The sequence below is a fragment of the Epargyreus clarus genome, unplaced genomic scaffold, assembly GCF_041222505.1.
Source record: "Epargyreus clarus isolate Ecla_fem2 unplaced genomic scaffold, WU_Ecla_fem_2.2 ptg000036l, whole genome shotgun sequence".
In the NCBI taxonomy this organism is placed as follows: Eukaryota; Metazoa; Arthropoda; class Insecta; order Lepidoptera; family Hesperiidae; genus Epargyreus; species Epargyreus clarus.
In genome coordinates, this window is record NW_027332241.1 from 4,482,824 (window position 1) to 4,500,009 (window position 17,186).

General features: G+C 37.1%; 1 protein-coding gene across 1 annotated transcript in view; it reads right to left on the minus strand.

Moving 5' to 3' along the window:
* Positions 1-11,034, minus strand: part of LOC140756947 (uncharacterized) — a 303,409-nt gene extending 292,375 nt beyond the window's left edge. The window contains exon 1 of the mRNA XM_073092487.1: positions 10,515-11,034. The gene's annotated coding sequence lies outside the window, so the exon portion shown is untranslated. The remainder of the gene's footprint in view (positions 1-10,514) is intronic.
* Between the last annotated feature and the right edge of the window lie 6,152 nt (positions 11,035-17,186).

Below are 17,186 nucleotides of genomic sequence, written 5' to 3' on the forward strand. Positions count from 1 at the left end.
CGTGGCAAACAGGGCAGCGGGGGGACGGGGAAGCGAGGGGGAAAAGTCGGTGCCCCACAACCGGTGAATAGAGAGGGGAGGGGGGAAAATCGGTGCCCCAGAACCGGTGAATCCCTACTACTATTATCAACGTTTATTGGGTTACAGGGTTAATTAAACATGTGTTATCGTGAGTCAACTTGATACAAAACATTTATCAAAGACAGCACTGTGACAAATTAGTCACATATTCATATACAAGTCATTATACATTTTACAGCAGTGATAGCCTAGTGGTTAAGAAACTCGGCCTCTCGATCGAGGGGTCCGAGGTTCAAATCGAAGGCACGCGCCACTGATTTTTCAAAGTTATGTGCGGATTAGAAATTAATGATCACTTGCTAAACGGTGAAGGAAAACATCGTGAGGAAACCTGCATACCTGAGAGATTTATAAAAAAATCTCAAAGGTATGTGAAGTCTACCAATACGCTTGGCCAGCGCGGTAGATTATGGTCTAATCCTTCTCATTCTGAGAGGAGACCCGTGCCCAGCAGTGGGACAGTAATGGGTTGATGATGATAAATTTTACGTCTCGAAGTAATATTTCTTTAGACTTAAGTACGAGAAAGATGGAACGGAAAAAGAAAGGTGAAAAATAAAATAATTGGCCAAGTGCAAGTCGCGTCTGGAGGGTATAAGTATGGTCAACGGCAAAAGTAGATGATCAAAATCGGACATTCATTTCTTACTTTTGACGCTAAATAATTTTAGAGATCTTGTGTATATGAATGATCATCGATATTGGGCGGCAGTACTATTAGTTAATATTTGGTACACTTGACAATCTCGTGCTTTATAAACACTTCACCGCCACACTATTTTGACGCAAATTACGATCATTAGTATTGAATGTCCGATTTTGATGATCTACTTTTGCCGTTGAGTGTACCACCCAATTTATTTTTTATTTTTTTGTATTTGTTATTATAGAACCCATTGAAGTAATTGTATTGTGAAAATTTGATAAAGCGAAAAAACGTCTAAAAATAGCAGTTTCTTGTATGGCGACCCCCATTTATTTTCACGTTTTTTTAGAATTTGGTGCTATAGCGTCCACCATTATACATACTCTAAAATTTCAAGTGTCTATCTATTGTGGTTTATGTGCGGAGGCTTAGTAATAGGGCTTTAAGTACAAAACCCTAAAAATAAATTACAAGGTAGTAAACTCCTTTGGGCCTACGCTAGACTGTTTTATTTTTCAAAACATTTTCAAAACGGAGATCAAATGGAATATTTGCGATACACACCGCAACTAGGGGGTGTGAAGCGAAGCGTGAGCGTTCCGCCATTAGTGTACCCAGACGTTAAGAAAATGCAGGATTTTCCCATTTAAGACATTTATATTTCGAAAAATGTGAGTCTTTCTTATATTTATACCTAACGATAAGGCAGACGGGCTACCTGGAAAGCAGTCACCGTCGCTTATCGACATTTGCAACACCAGAGGAGTCGCCAATGCATCGTCGGCTTTGTAAGAGAGCTCTTTTTGCATCCCTCTTGAAGTGCCCCATGTTATAGCGCTCAGGGAATACCTCAGGAGGAAGTTCATTCCACATTTTGCACGTACGCGGCAAAAATGACCGTGCAAACCGAATCGTGGAGGACCGCCACGGGTCCAGTTAAGGTAGATGGATCTTCATCCTTTGGCGAGTGGTGGGATGAAAGAAGAGTAGGCATCAGATCAAATAACAGTTTTATTTTTTATTCATTTTGAACTTGTTCCGTCGTGTAGACATAAACTTATTCTCAAGAGTAATTTTTAAAGTTTTACACAATCTGGTTGGTTTAGACTTGATTCGTAGACGTGCATTTTTCAAAGTCATGCGTATTAGAAAATCATTATCACTTGCTATAACAGTGAAGAAAAACATGGCGACGAAATCTACACGTCTAAGGGTTCTTAAAAGTTCTAAAGGTAGGTGAAGTTATCAATACCTTTGCCCAGCAATGTGACAGTACTAATGAGCATGCAGTCCACCTGATGGTAAGTGGCTACTGCCGCCTATGGACATCTGTAATCCTCCAAAAGATTAGATTCCTACCTGAGTTTGACAACAGAGCCATTGCTATTTTTGAGGATTAAGTTGAAACGCCTCAAATATCCCTTACCACACCATTCAAATCAGTACACAGCAGCGCTTAACACTGCTGTTATAACAGAAATAAGTGTGGCGGTGGTGCCGAAGTCGAACCACAGAGGGTTCTAAATTGACGGTAATGCCGATGAGCTTAGAACATAAATTGTTGTTCTACAACTGTTAAGATTACATATCTCGGGATCCGCATATGAAGGGTGGTCGGCGAAGCGTGGTCCTAAAGAGCCACTTAGTGACACCATGCATAAGTATATGCGGATTTAATCTGTGCAAAAAATATATGCGTGTGTTTGTAAATATTTTCTTCTTTTTGAACAGCCCCACACTAGGATTCGCTGAAATGGGTGCCATAGACACATAGATGATAAATAAACAAACACCCAGACCCAGAGCAGATATCTAAATTCATCATTTAGATATATGATTGGCCGAGAATCGAATTCGGAACCTTCATATCGTCGTTTCAAAGTGATAAACATTTTCTTATCCTATTTCGAAGGTACTACTTTTGTGGTTCCACTCCGGTCGCATCACCGCCATATTTATTTTTGCTTTACTAGTCTTAAGCGGTGCTTAATACTAATATTAAGATTTACTTTTACTTAATACTATACTATACTACATTTGCTTAATACTAATATTATATAGAGGAAAGCTTTGTTTGTTTGTTTGGTTGTAATGAATAGGCTCAAAAACTACTGGACCGATTTTAAAAATTCTTTCATCATTCGAAAGCTACATTATCTACGAGTAACATAGGCTATATTTTATATGGAATATATTTGATAAATAGATTTTGAGGCGGTACAAAGTTTGCCGGGTCAGCTTGTATTAAATAAGTAGCAAACGAGCCTACAGTCCACCTGATAGGAAGTGGCTATTACCGCCCATGGATATCTGTAATCAACCACAGATACGACGAGATTTCTACTTGAAGTCACACAGATGCGCGGCTATCCCTGATGACTAAGCTGAAATTCCTCGGATAAGTAATCATATCTCCCTTACACCCTTCAAACCAGAACACAGTAGCGCTTAACACTGCTGTTATAACAGAAATAGGTATAGCGGTGGTGCCGGAGTCGAACCAGAACCACGTGGTTCAACGTCCACCACCTTCAACGTCCGTGCAAACCATAATCCATTGTCATCCTACGCTTTGCATCTATCTGTTCTCTCTTTGTCTCTATGGAACTATTACCTCCCTGTTGTGTTATCGTGATCGGCGTTTTAAATTAAAAGCCACGATTTCGATTATGAAACAAGATATATCTACACTAGCTGACCCGGCAAACTTTGTACCGCCTCAAAGTCTATTTATCAAATATATTTCATATAAAATATAGCCTATGTTACTCGTGGATAATGTAGCTTTCGAATGGTGAAAGAATTTTTAAAATCGGTCCAGTAGTTTTTGAGCCTATTCATTACAACCAAACAAACAAAGTTTTCCTCTTTATAATATTAGTGTAGAACTCTGCGATTCGACTCCAGCGGCACCACGGACACCTATTTCTGTTATAACAGCAGTGTTAAGCGCTGCTGTGCTTTGAGATAATTGACATTTTTACAGAATCTTTATAACTTTTTTTTTTTTCATAATATAGGAGTAGCAGACGAGCATGCAGTCCACCTGATGGTAAGTGGCTACTGCCGCCCGGACATCTGGAATCAACCTCAGATAGGATTAGACACTCCTACCAGAGGTCGGGCACAGATGCGCCGCCACCCCTGAGGACTAAGCTGGAACGCCTCGGAAAAGTATGTCTCCCTTATCACACTATGGCCACTATAACAATAAATACTAAAAATAAAACATTTAAAAAAACTAAAGGAGGCCTTCAGAAAATACCAGTATTTTTCAACATTTTTGTACTAAATATTGTTTACGAAATAATAAATAAATAATGAATAAAAAAAGATGTTACGGAACTCTCCATGTGTGAGTTCGAAATACTTGTTATTAAGTTACATTTAAATTGACCTACAATCATAGATTAGTAAAGATACTTCACCGCCTTGAAATTGAATGAAGCCACAAACGGCTTATTAGTAAGTTCTTTTTTTAAATTCTTGACAAATAAAAACATTAGAGAAAATTTACGAATAAATAACTAATACTGCGTAATTTACATAATAAATAAATAATTATTTCAAATATTTAAGGGACATTTTAGCACGGAGACGTGGCAAAACTTTTTTACGCAACTATTTCAATTCTCAAAACTGGGTACATTTTCTTGTTAGGAGTGAGTAATCTTTACTAACCTATGCCTAAAATAAATAAACCAACGAAATACCGGGTAATCGAACACCGTACCCTAAATCTAGGAATTTCAAACTACCAGTATCAATATTCTAATGTTGAGGAAACCCAATACAGGAATTAATCTGTTCCCGGGAATTTAGAAATAGAAAAATTCCCCGAAACTCTAATGGAGTTTCCTCAGGTGAGCTTATTTTTGTTCTATTTTTGAATTCTACGCGAGCTTTTAGCTGTATACTATAGGTTCTGTATACTGTTTTCATTCCATCCCTTAGGGGGTGAAATAAGGGATGGAAAGTTTTTCGAATATTTTGTAGCAAGCACTTTTAAAATTAGCTGTTTACTTTCTAGTTAGAAATAATGAAACACATGTTTCACGTTTTAGGAAATCAACCCCTGACAGGTTTAAGTAAGGGTTGAAAATGCTTAATAACAGCAATGATACGCGCTGCTGTGTTCTGGTTTGAAGGGTGGTAAGGGAGACATACTTTTCAGAGGTGTTCCGGCTTAGTCCTCAGGAGTAGTGGCGCTTCTGTGGCCGACCTCAGGTAGGACTCACCCTATCTGGGGTTGATTACAGATGTCCATACTGCAACAGTCCCTTACCATCAGGTGGAGTGCATGTTCATTTGCTTCTTCCATAATACATAAATACCGCTAGGATATCACAGAAAAATCTTTGATACTCGTAGTACTTAGGAAAACGTATAAACGGCCATCTTTTATCGAACTAGGAAATCTGACTTCCTATGCACACTAACGTTAAGCAAACATTATACATTATCACTACCGGCTAGGGTTGCTACCTATTTTAAAAAAAAATATTCCAAACATAGATTAATAACAATTACTCACTCCTAACAAGAAAATGTAACCAGTTTTGAAAATTAATATTGGCACTGTCATCTATTTTCGTGTTTGAAAAATATTTAAAAAACGTAGTTTTTAGATCATTTACGAATTAAACGATATTTCTCCGCACTTTTTCGTCCATTTCGTGTTTTTGCACCACTTACACATGTCGGCATTGTTCCGCGTAAATTACTCCATGACAGCCATTAAATGGCTGACACATCTGTCAGCCGTTCCAGAAATTTAATGGCTTCCTTCAATAACAAGGCGGTGAGATATCTATACTTATCTATGTTTCCAAAGTAGTAAAATCAAGTATTACTTTTAGAGGAGGCTATATCAGATATTTCGCAAATTATCGACAGCTACTCTAATGTAATACTCTTGATTCTTTTTCTTCTTTTTTGCGCGGATCCCTACTTTTTAAGAGTTTTTAAAAGTTACTCCCTAATGTTAGTCCCGTCAAAATCGGTTCAACCTTTTCCTAGATCAGTTGCAACAAAGAGAGTTATATCAGATATTTCGCTGATTATCGACAGCTGCTCTATGATCTATATAATACTCTAGATATGTTTTTCTTTATTTTTTTATTATATTTTATTTTTATTTATTTCTTAGGTATGCAGGTTTCCTTACGATGTTTTCCTTCACCGTTTAAGCAAGTGATCATTAATTTCTTATACGGATATAACTTTGAAAAATCAGAGGGCCTAGGATTCGAACATCGGACCCCTTCGAGCAAAAGGCTGAGTTAGACCAACTAGAGAAATAGAGAACCACTAGGCTATCACTGCTTTTGTCCCTGTAGTTCCGGGATCAGAATAGGGCTACGGTATCCCCTGCCTGTCGTATGAGGCGACTAAAAGGGGGCTTCCGGGATTGTGGCACGAGTGGGAGCTCGAACCGCCCGGCTAGCAACCCCGGGAAGGACGGCGATATGTGTGGTCGCATACCGTCGTGAACACCAGATGATGTGGTGAGTTTCATGCTCACCTGGGCGGAGCCCGACGGGGCAACGCGCCGAGTGGACTCCGGTTGCGTTCCGTTGGAGATCCCGGAGTCGTCTACGCAGCGCCGAGGACGGCCACCGGGAGGGGTTTTAGTGCGGTAAGAATCCCACATAATCCCGTGCCGCTCCCACGGCATAGGGTACCTTTTAAAGGTTTCCCCTCGTCAACAAAAAAAGGGTATAACTTTATAGGCTATCATTTAGTAACTTATTTTGACATAACAAACGGATATATCAATTTTATTAATTTGTACAGATAGGTGGCAACCCTAATGCCGGCATATCTAAGGAACGCATTCCTTTGATCTCGCCGTTCTAGGTCAGTTTCTCACGATACATAAACGTGTAAGTATTTTAATTACATATACACATACATAGATAGATAGATAAAGAATTTATTTCTGAACTTACATACAACATAACACAAATAAAATATAGTTATCTGAATTTTATAAAAGATCTGGTTGAAAGTGGTAGAATGCTTTGTGATTCGACTTCGGCGGCACCACCGCCACACCTAATAACAGCAGTGTTAAGCACTGCTGTGTTGATTGGAAGGGTGTGATAAGGGAACGAGAACGAGGCATTCCAGTTTAGTTCCATTCCTGCCTAGTAGCAACACATCTGTGACCAACCTCAGGTAAGACTCCTACCTTATCTGGAGTACATTACAGATGTCTATGGGCAGCAGAAGCCACTTACCATTAGGTGAACTGAATTAGCTCTTACTCCATTATTATAATAAAGCTAGTAATTTGTCATCATTGTCAACCTATTACTTTCCCACTGATGGGCACAGATCTCCTCTCAGACTGTAAGATTTAGACCATAGTCCACTGCGCTGGCCAAGTGCAAATAGACTTCACATACCTTTGAGAACTTTATTTTTTACAAGACTCTCAAGTGTGTGGGTTTTCTAGGGATGTTTTCCTTCACATTCAAGCAAGTTATAATTAATTTCTAATATGCACATAACATCAAAAATGATTCCTTGCCTGTAATTCGAACCTCTTGATTGTAAGGACCAGTTTCAAATGACTAGGCTATTTCTTATATTCTTCAATGTTTATATAAGGGTTCTACTAACTGAAGTTCTGAGAACAACAAATATAGAATTGTAAACAATATTGTTATTAGAACAATGTAGTTAACAAATAATAATATTTCATTATTCTCTCTGTATCTCTCTCTGTAGTCATCTATTTCTAGTAAGCATTTCTGCATAATATTTCAAATTATTTGCAGTATAAATAGACAAAGAAAAAATTGAATAAATGAAAAATAACATAATTTTTAACTAAACTATAATCTCTCTGTTAAATATGTTGCACACTTGTTCAAATTCCTTTCTACTACTTAATTATTAAAAATGTGTAATTATATTAAAAAATAAATATATTTTTCTTGAAGAACTGTACAATGCTCTTAGTCTTTTTTAGATTTATTATTTTTTGTTAATGCCACCCCATTTAAATATAATATGTCTAATCAAATCAAATCAATTTTTTTATTCAAAATAGGTTCTTTACAGAGCACTTTTTGAACGTCAATACAACTACCGATTCGATTATTCAAATCTTTAATAAAATACCTGACCATTTAAAAGATCTGCCTATTAATGTTTTTAAAAAGCGTTTAAATGAATGGCTTCTTCTTAATAATTTTTACAGCCTTAAAAATTTTTTTGACAATTTATGAATGTATTACTATTATATTAATTAATTGCATGACTAATAATGTTTGATATTTATATAAAAAAAAAAAATTGTGATGTGTGTATTAATCTGACAATTTGTTATTTAATATTATAAATAATATTGTAAATATTTTTGGTCATACCTGACTGTATATTTGCACGCCTTAAAGGTAAAATAAGAGGAAATAATACTTTGTGTTAACATCCATTGTACCTTATTTAGCAAATAATGATTATGATTATGATTATGATTACCACCACTTCATAAGGTGTTTCATTATGGAGAAGAACTCAATTACAAATTATAACACAAACAGATGGTAAAACATAGGTATAGGTAACACTGTACTGGTAAGGGAGACATACGTGTCCGAGGCATTCCAGCTTAGTCCTTAGGGGTAGCAGCACGTCTGTGGCCGACCTCAGATAGGAATATCTAATCATATCTCGAGTTGATTGCAGATGTCCATGGGCAGCAGTAGCCACTGGACTGCATGTTCATCTGCTACTCCAATATTATAAAAAAAAAACTGTGTTTTAATACTGAAACACCACCGCCACTCCTAATCAGTTAATTATTTTTAAAAAGTATTCGGTTTACGTAGTAGTATCAAATTCTATAATAATTACTGGAGTATGGTAACCATAGATATACTACTTTTTGCACATTCAGTTAGACATGCTGTCCTACTTGCTCCTCTTGACTATTTATTAGTGTGTTGCATAGATTAGTAAAGATACTTCGCCGCCTTGAAATTGAATGAAGCCACAAACGGCTGATAAGTAAGTTCTTTTTTCGAATTCTTGACAAATAAAAACATTTTTAGAGAAAATTTACGAATAAATAATTAATACTGCATAATTGCAATAACAAATAAATAATTATTTCAAATATTTTAGGGATATTTTAGCACGGAGACGTGGCAAAACTTTTTTACGCAACTATTTCAATTCTCAAAACTGGGTACATCTTCTTGTTAGGAGTGAGTAATCTTTACTTATCTATGGTGTGTTGCTTAAATATAATATTTGAAAAGTAGTGTGCATTTCTCGCTATGAGTGCCACCAACAAGCGCCGATTTTTTTGTTAGTAACCTATCTGCGTCTTTATTAGTACTATATCTATGATGGTAACTGTTTAATTAACAGTTTTAATAATCTTCAGTTCTATCAATAAAAAATACTGAAATTAAGAATAATTCGTACAAAACGTATAAGTAGCCCAGAATATTATGATATTGAAGATTGTGACAGACAGATTATCTTGAACTTACTACTTTAATACTTGTCAAGGTATTCATTTTACTGTTATTATTATTCAATTCAAGTTATTGACACTTATATTTATTACTCATTTGTTTTTTTTCATTCTTGAAAAATAAAAAACATTTTTAGAGGAAATTTATGTATATATATATAACTAACTAAAATTCTACATAATAAATAAATAAGTAAAACATTTCAAACATTTTAGAACAGTTCTGTTATACCACTTTGGTAGTAACATGTTTTCTAAGGGTATGTTAAGTAGTATCTGTACTACTAAAGTGTAAACCTCTCTCCTTTTGTCTCAAAGATTAAAATTTTGTTATTAAAGAATAATTTTATTCAAATGCATGGCAAATACGGTAAGCTTAATATGTATTGCACAAAATGCAAATAACTTAATGCAATATTCATTAATTTATGTTTGCAAAAAGAAATAAATAATTTTGTTTGTGGGAAATTAAAATAATTAGCATAACAAAGCAAAAACAATGGTTTTTACTTTTTAGTTAACATTTAAAAGTTTCATTTACTTACTCAGTCAATATTATTAAATGTAGCTGTGCAATTATAATTTGCATAATGTATTAATGCTTGTTTTTGCAAAGGCTAAGCTGTAACCCAATACACCAGAAAACCAGTTACCTGCCAAGCTTTCTAAAGCCCTTTTTAAATGCCAAGCGGATTAACCAATATTTTAAATGTTAGGAGTATAATAGAATTATATTATATAACAAACAAATAAAAGTATATAATATTGTTTATGATTATAATCAGTATAATGTATTTTTCGTCAATGACAAAGCCTAAAGCATTATAAATCTTACTTATCTATAATAATTATCCACTGATCTATCATAACAATTTCGTGTGTCAAAGCATTGAACAATGGAATAGATTTTTAGTTCTGATAAAAAATGTATTCACGCGATAGTTTCAGCCCTCGTACGCTATCTATTATTACAATACGTTTCGGCATTAATAATTCACACTTGTGACTTTATGGTCAGTGTGCATAGGCTGAATATAAATTTTAATGTTTGTAAAAAAAAAACGTCAGAATAAATGGCGTTCGCGGTCGATGTTATTTGCGTAATTAAAATAAAATTAAAAATAAAAACGTTTGTGAATGTTTACGAACAAAAGATGTTTCTTTTTTATTAAAAACCAAACAAATCGGTGAACTTAAAATTTATTGAAAGTATTTTTAGTTTTAAAACAGATCACAATGTTTTTGTTACGGGTATGTAATGTTTCGTTATATTTAACTGTAATGTTTACTAACCTTCACGGAACAGCGGAATCACAGTCGATGTAACCAAGAATCACCATCACTTAAGCGCACTGCAGGTACCATCAACACCACAGATCCATCCAAAACGCTTCAACCGGTACCGTAGTAAGAGTAACCCTTACGAAACCATGAACAAAATATGCATTTTTTATCACCTATCGATTCCTCACGAGAAGATCAGACAAAGTCAACGGTAAACTGAACAGGTTCTAATAACAATACCATCCACTGGTATGCTTTTAATTTCATTAATAATACCTAAAAATCGATTCCACAAGGTTCACAATTCAAACAGAAGACAGGCGGCGTGATAAATTCATTTCGCTAGTTACACCATTTGTATAGATTATAACACAATTTTATTAGCATCTACGCTTTATTTGCTGCACTGTGACGAATGAATACGAATTATTTGTATACAGAGTGATTTTCCGTGTCATTTTAATATACAAAGGTCGCAAACAAAGCGCTGTAAAACGACCCGACGCCGCTACGTCCGCGATGACACTAAACTCCGTATAGATGTCGCGTTAGCAGCGCCATAATGGAAAATGGCGGACGACAGCAGCCGTCAAAACACCCCAACCTAAACTAAACGCTATTTCTTGGTAACAAGGTTGACAATAAAAATAAATTACACCATCTTTGAAACTATTCGATCGTATAAGACGACCGATTTTAAACACCCCGTATATCGTTAAGTTTGATATCATTAGATGGTCTATTCGCCAATTCGGGTTAGGAATGGCATCTTTTTGTCTCTTTTTCTTGAATGCGATTTCGAACAAATACATAATTTTATTGTACGCTTGCGCGAGTGTTATCCAATTTGTGTTTGTTATACGATATAAAACTTTGTAGACATAATGATAAGGCGTCGACTGAAAAATATATCGCTTGAAACTATTGTTTTGAACGTTTTATTAGAAATGTGTTTAGGGTAACCTTTTGTCGGTATTTCTGCTACGTTTTTTACAACTACCTTCAAATTGCGTACGTCTTACAAGACTATATGAAATGTCATTGCGTCATCAATGTTATCTCATTGCTTTGGTGACCTCTCGTCTAGTAAATACTTAAGTGGGTCGGAAGTATTTGAGTCCCTGTAGTTTCGGGACCAGAATAGGGCTTCGGTATCCCCTGCCTGTCGTAACAGCCGACTAAAAGGGGGCTTCCGGGATTGCGGACGGTTCGAACCGCCCAGCTAGCAGCCCCGGGAAGGATGGGGTATGTGTGGTCATATACTGTCGTATGCACCAGACGAACGTTAAGGGCACTTTTCCTGTCGCGCGTTTCTACGCCCGCACGCGCGTGCCACACGCACACATGAATAACCTCGCCAGAGTCTTCGAGACCAGTGTGCGTTTGTGTATGACATAATAGGATGCAAGAGGCATGCGTGCGAGCGGGACGCGCGTGCGGGCGTAAACACGCGCGACAGGAAAAGCGCCCTAAGCTTACTTGGGCGGAGCCCGTCGGGGCATCGCGTTAAGAGGACTCCGGTTGCGTTCCTTTGGAGATCCCGGAGCCCTCTACGCAACGCCGAGGATGGCCACCAGGGGATTTTAGTGCGGTAAGAAATTCACATAACCCTGCGTCGCTCCTACGGCACCGCGTACCTTTTGAAGATTTCCCCCTCGTAAACAAAAAAAAAGGGGTCGGTAGTATTTGAAACCATCGATTACTATGTAGGATGCGAATTAATTTTATTTATTTTATAGTCCTACGACGCACTAACAAATTTTCAGCAAGACTCAGCAATTGAGGAAAAATCTTCAACTTTTACTGGATAGGGTTACTCTGATAATAGTCAAGTTACTTAATCCTTCTCTCCCAGATTAATCTTCTTAGCCGGCTGAGCTCCATACAGGGTAGCAACCCTTAGTGCTGCTGTAAAAGGCACTAGGATATAGTTCTAGAAAAGGTTTTCTCTCAAAATAACAAGGGCATATATCATAAATATCTTTTATGTAAACTTGAGCCCTTCGAGTACTAGGGTTTTAAAAAATAATATACAAATATACTGCTCAATGAATATATGATTAACTGAAAACTTATTGAAAACGAGTTATCGAGATATACGTTTGATCTTCCTGTGCGCTCACTACACAAGAAAACAAATGTGGATTTAAATAATGAAATTAAATAGATCATTCGTCTGAATAACTCTAAGAATGTGTCGTATCCTCGGAGAAAAGCGATGCCTGGCGTTTTCTGAATAGCTTACGATGTGTATATGTTTTTATGGAGCAAACGAGAATGTAATTCAGCTGATGGTAGTTGATCATGTCATTCATGTACGTTTGTTATTATATAAAGGTAGTAGAACCCCTTGTGGTGCGACTCCGGCGGCACCATCGCCACACTTATTTCTACCTCGTAACAGCAGTGTTAAGCGCTGCTGTTCCTGTTCTGGTTTGGGGGTGTGGTAAGGGAGATATACTTTTCCGAGCCATTTTAGCTTAGTCCTCAGGGGTAGCGGCGTATCTGTGGCCGACCTCAGGTAGGAATATCTAATCCTATCTGGGGTTGATTACAGATTTTCATGGGCGGCAATAGCCGCTTACCATCAGGTGGACTGCACGCTCAAAGATTACTCACTCCTAACAAGAAAATGTAACTAGTTTTGACAATTGAAATTATCACTGTCATCTATTTTCGTGTTTGAATAATATTAAAAAAATGTAGTTTAGAGTATTTATGAATGAACCGATATTTCGCGCACTTATTCTTCTATTTCGTATTGTTTTTGGCACCACTTAACTGCACATGTCGGCATTGTTCCGCGTAAAATACACCATGGCAGTCGGAGACATAATGGGAAAACAGTCAGCCATTTTACGTATGTGTCTTCCTTAAATTATAAGGCGGCGATATATCTTTACTAATATATGCTCCTATATTACAATAAAATATTTTTTATCGCTCATCATCTTCAATGTAACAAGCAAGTTTGTGTTTGACGTATTACACAAATCGTTCCGATCAACATAACCGTATACACAATTACCCAGCTACCCGGATAAAGGGAATTCGGTTTTACCTAATCGTAAAACCACAAAGAAATACGCTCCAGGCACCAACTGCTAAGTAAAAATTAATTTTAAACAAAGATACCGCAGACGTGCCTTTGTAGAGCCATTTTTATTAAACTCTGGGGAAAAGATTGTTTAGAGTATTTTGTTGACTCGATAAAATTGAAATAGGTGTGACAGTGGTGCCGCCGGACTCTATCCACAAAGGTCTTCTACCTTACAATCACCATCATATGTCAATGTATGAACAGTAAATATGCTAATTTTGGCATCAGAAATCGATTGATTTGTTTTTTTAAAGTTGCTTCCGAAGAACCCTTTATGGTTCGACTCCGGAAGCATTTTTTTTTTTATAATATAGGATCAGCAGACGAGCATGCAGTCCACCTGATGGTAAGTGGCTAATGCCGCCCATGGACATCTGTAATCAACCCCAGATAGGATCAGATATTCCTATCTGAGGTCGGCCACAGATGTGCCGCTACCCCTGAGGACTAAGCTGGAACGCCTCGGAAAAGTATGTCTCCCTTACCACACCCTTTAACACGGAACACAGCAGCGCCTAACACTGCTGTTATTAGGTAGAAATAGGTGTGGCGGTGGTGCCGCCAGAGTCGAACCACATTACCACCTTCAACCACAGCAATACTGCGTCACCAATTCGTGCCTAATAACAGCAGTGTTAAGCGCTGCTGATTTTATCGTTTCAACTTAGCTCTGAGGGATGGTAGCGCATTTGTGGTTAAACTCATGTAGAAATGTTATCTCATCTGGATTGATCACAAATGTTCATAGGCGGTAGAACACACCGTCACATGGACTGCAGGTTCGTTTGCTATTAATATATTAAAAAAGATAAATGCTATGATGCTAAGATAAATGCTATACACACACGGCGATAGCGAAGATGATAGCTTTTGGACGCTAGATTTTGGAGCGAAAAACGCTATGTAGCCCAATTGCGGTTGCTAAAACCGCGTCTGAAAAGTGAAAAGTGGATGAGAAGGTGGTCAGCCAAGAAAATAGGTATAGTTCGCGTAAAACTGCTAGTCCGCTAATTTATAACGATTAAACAAAAAGTTCAGAGATAAATAATGGCATATGTACCTATATCAAGTCAGCGGAAATAGGGAAAGATGTGATGCTTTACCGGCGTGCCCTAACTAAACTGTTCGGTATAGACGAACATAATGTTCATCAAAAATGTTGTTCTCTATTAGTTCTCACAACATAATTGCATCTCAAAAACATAATTAACGCCCAGTGGCCACGGGTCCCCTAGTTAGTCATATAGAAGCTATTATATGTATAGCTAGACTAGTGGTACAGGATCCCTAGTATAGTTTTCATCATTTATTAATAACAAGCTGATTTTTCGTGAGTAGCTTCGTTTCGACAAGACGCCCAACATTTTTCCTTACAGCAATGTTGGTAAATGGTAGCTTGATGGGGCAGCAAGGATAAAATATGTTGACCGGACGAATTCTAAAAATTTATTACTAACCAAATTTTTCTTTGTTAATTATCAAGATAATTATTTAAATAACGTGAAAAAATATTTGTCCTACAAAATATAAGGTTTTTATTAAGGCGTCCCCCCCCTCCAACATGTATCATAAACAAGGTCATGAAAAATAATTACTAACCAGCTGATTTTTTTTTTATTGGCTGTCTACCATTTACATAGTCTACCATGCACATTGTCCTACAAATTGCATGGTATGTCATCTCGGACCTACGCTGAAAAGATGTTAATTCCGCAGGATTTTTTTTTTTATTAGTAACTGTAGGACAAAGGTATCACGTGATAGGATAATATAATTTTTAACTAAATAAAACAATGTCCTACAAAAAAAAGGGTAACTTTTATTAATCCTACAAGATTTGTAATTTAACTATAATATAATATAAATAAACTATAAAACTGGCGGACTGGAATAACGTACTTCGCAATTTGTAGGACAATGTGGGTAGTAAGCTGTGTAAATGTTAGACAGCTAATAAAAAAAAAATCAGCTGCTTTGTAATTATTTTTCATGACCTTGTTTATGATACATGTTGGAGAGGGGGGACGCCTTAAAAAAAACCTTATATTTTGTAGGACAAATATTTTTTCACGTTATTTAGATAATTGTCTCGATAATTAATAAAAAAAAATTCGGTTAGTAATATTTTTTTTTGATTCGTCAAATCAACATATTTCATCCCTATTATTTTAGTTATAAACCACAATCGAGAACTTTCGTACGAGAATTTGTTGGGCGTCTCATTGAAACGAAGCTATTCTGGAACACTCAGCTTGATACTAATTATTTTTACATTAAGTATTAGTACTACAACTTTTAAGTGTAGGTCCGAGATGACATACCATGTAATTTGTAGGACAATGTGCATGGTAGACTATGTAAATGGTAGACAGCCAATAAAAAAAAAATCAGCTGGTTAGTAATTATTTTTCATGGCCTTGTTTATGATACATGTTGGAGAGGGGGGACGCCTTAATAAAAACCTTATATTTTGTAGGACAAATATTTTTTCACGTTATTTAAATAATTATCTTGATAATTAACAAAGAAAAATTTGGTTAGTAATAAATTTTTAGAATTCGTCCGGTCAACATATTTTATCCTTGCTGCCCCATCAAGCTACCATTTACCAACATTGCTGTAAGGAAAAATGTTGGGCGTCTTGTCGAAACGAAGCTACTCACGAAAAATCAGCTTGTTATTAATAAATGATGAAAACTATACTAGGGATCCTGTACTATAGTTGAAACGCGGTGGAAACAGTCTTATAAACTCTCTCCTTTATTTACAAGATCAGGCACAACAAAATTGTATTCTATTTTTTTCTGCACTATAAACAACACTTTTTAATTTTGTTGTTGTTGTCACAAATAATAAACAATATTCGAACAGGCAGTGATATCCTTTTTTTTTTTTTTTTTTTTCTTCTCGAGGGGGAAACCTTCAAAAGGTACCCGGTGCCGTGGGAGCGACACGGGGTTATGTGGGATTTTTACCGCACTAAAACCCCCCCGGTGGCCGTCCTCAGCGCTGCGTAGAGGACTCCGGGATCTCCAAAGGAACGCAACCGGAGTCCTCTCAGCGCACTGCCCCGTCGGGCTCCGCCCAAGTGAGATTGAATCACCCCACCGTCCGATGTACACGACGGTATGCGACCACACATACCGCCGTCCTTCCCGGGGTCGTTGGCCGGACGGTTCGAGCTCCCACTCTTACCATCCGCAACCCCGAAAGCCCCTTTTAGTCGCCTCTTACGACAAGCAGGAGATACTGTAGCCCTATTCTGGTCCCGGAACTACAGGGACAAGGCAGTGATATCCTAGTGCTTAAGTAACTCGGCCTCTCGATCGAGGGGTCCGAGGTTAAAATCCCAGGCACGCACCTCAGATTTTTCGAAGTTATTTGCGTGTTAGAAATTAATAGTCGGTTGCTAAACGGCGAAGGAAATTATCGTGAGGAAACCTGCATACCTGAGACTTATAAAAAAAAAGAACTCAAAGTTACGTAAAGTGTACCAATACGCAATACGTGTACCATACTTGGCCAGCGCAGTGGGCTATGGCTTAATCTTTCTCATTCTGAGAGGAGATGCGTGCCCGACA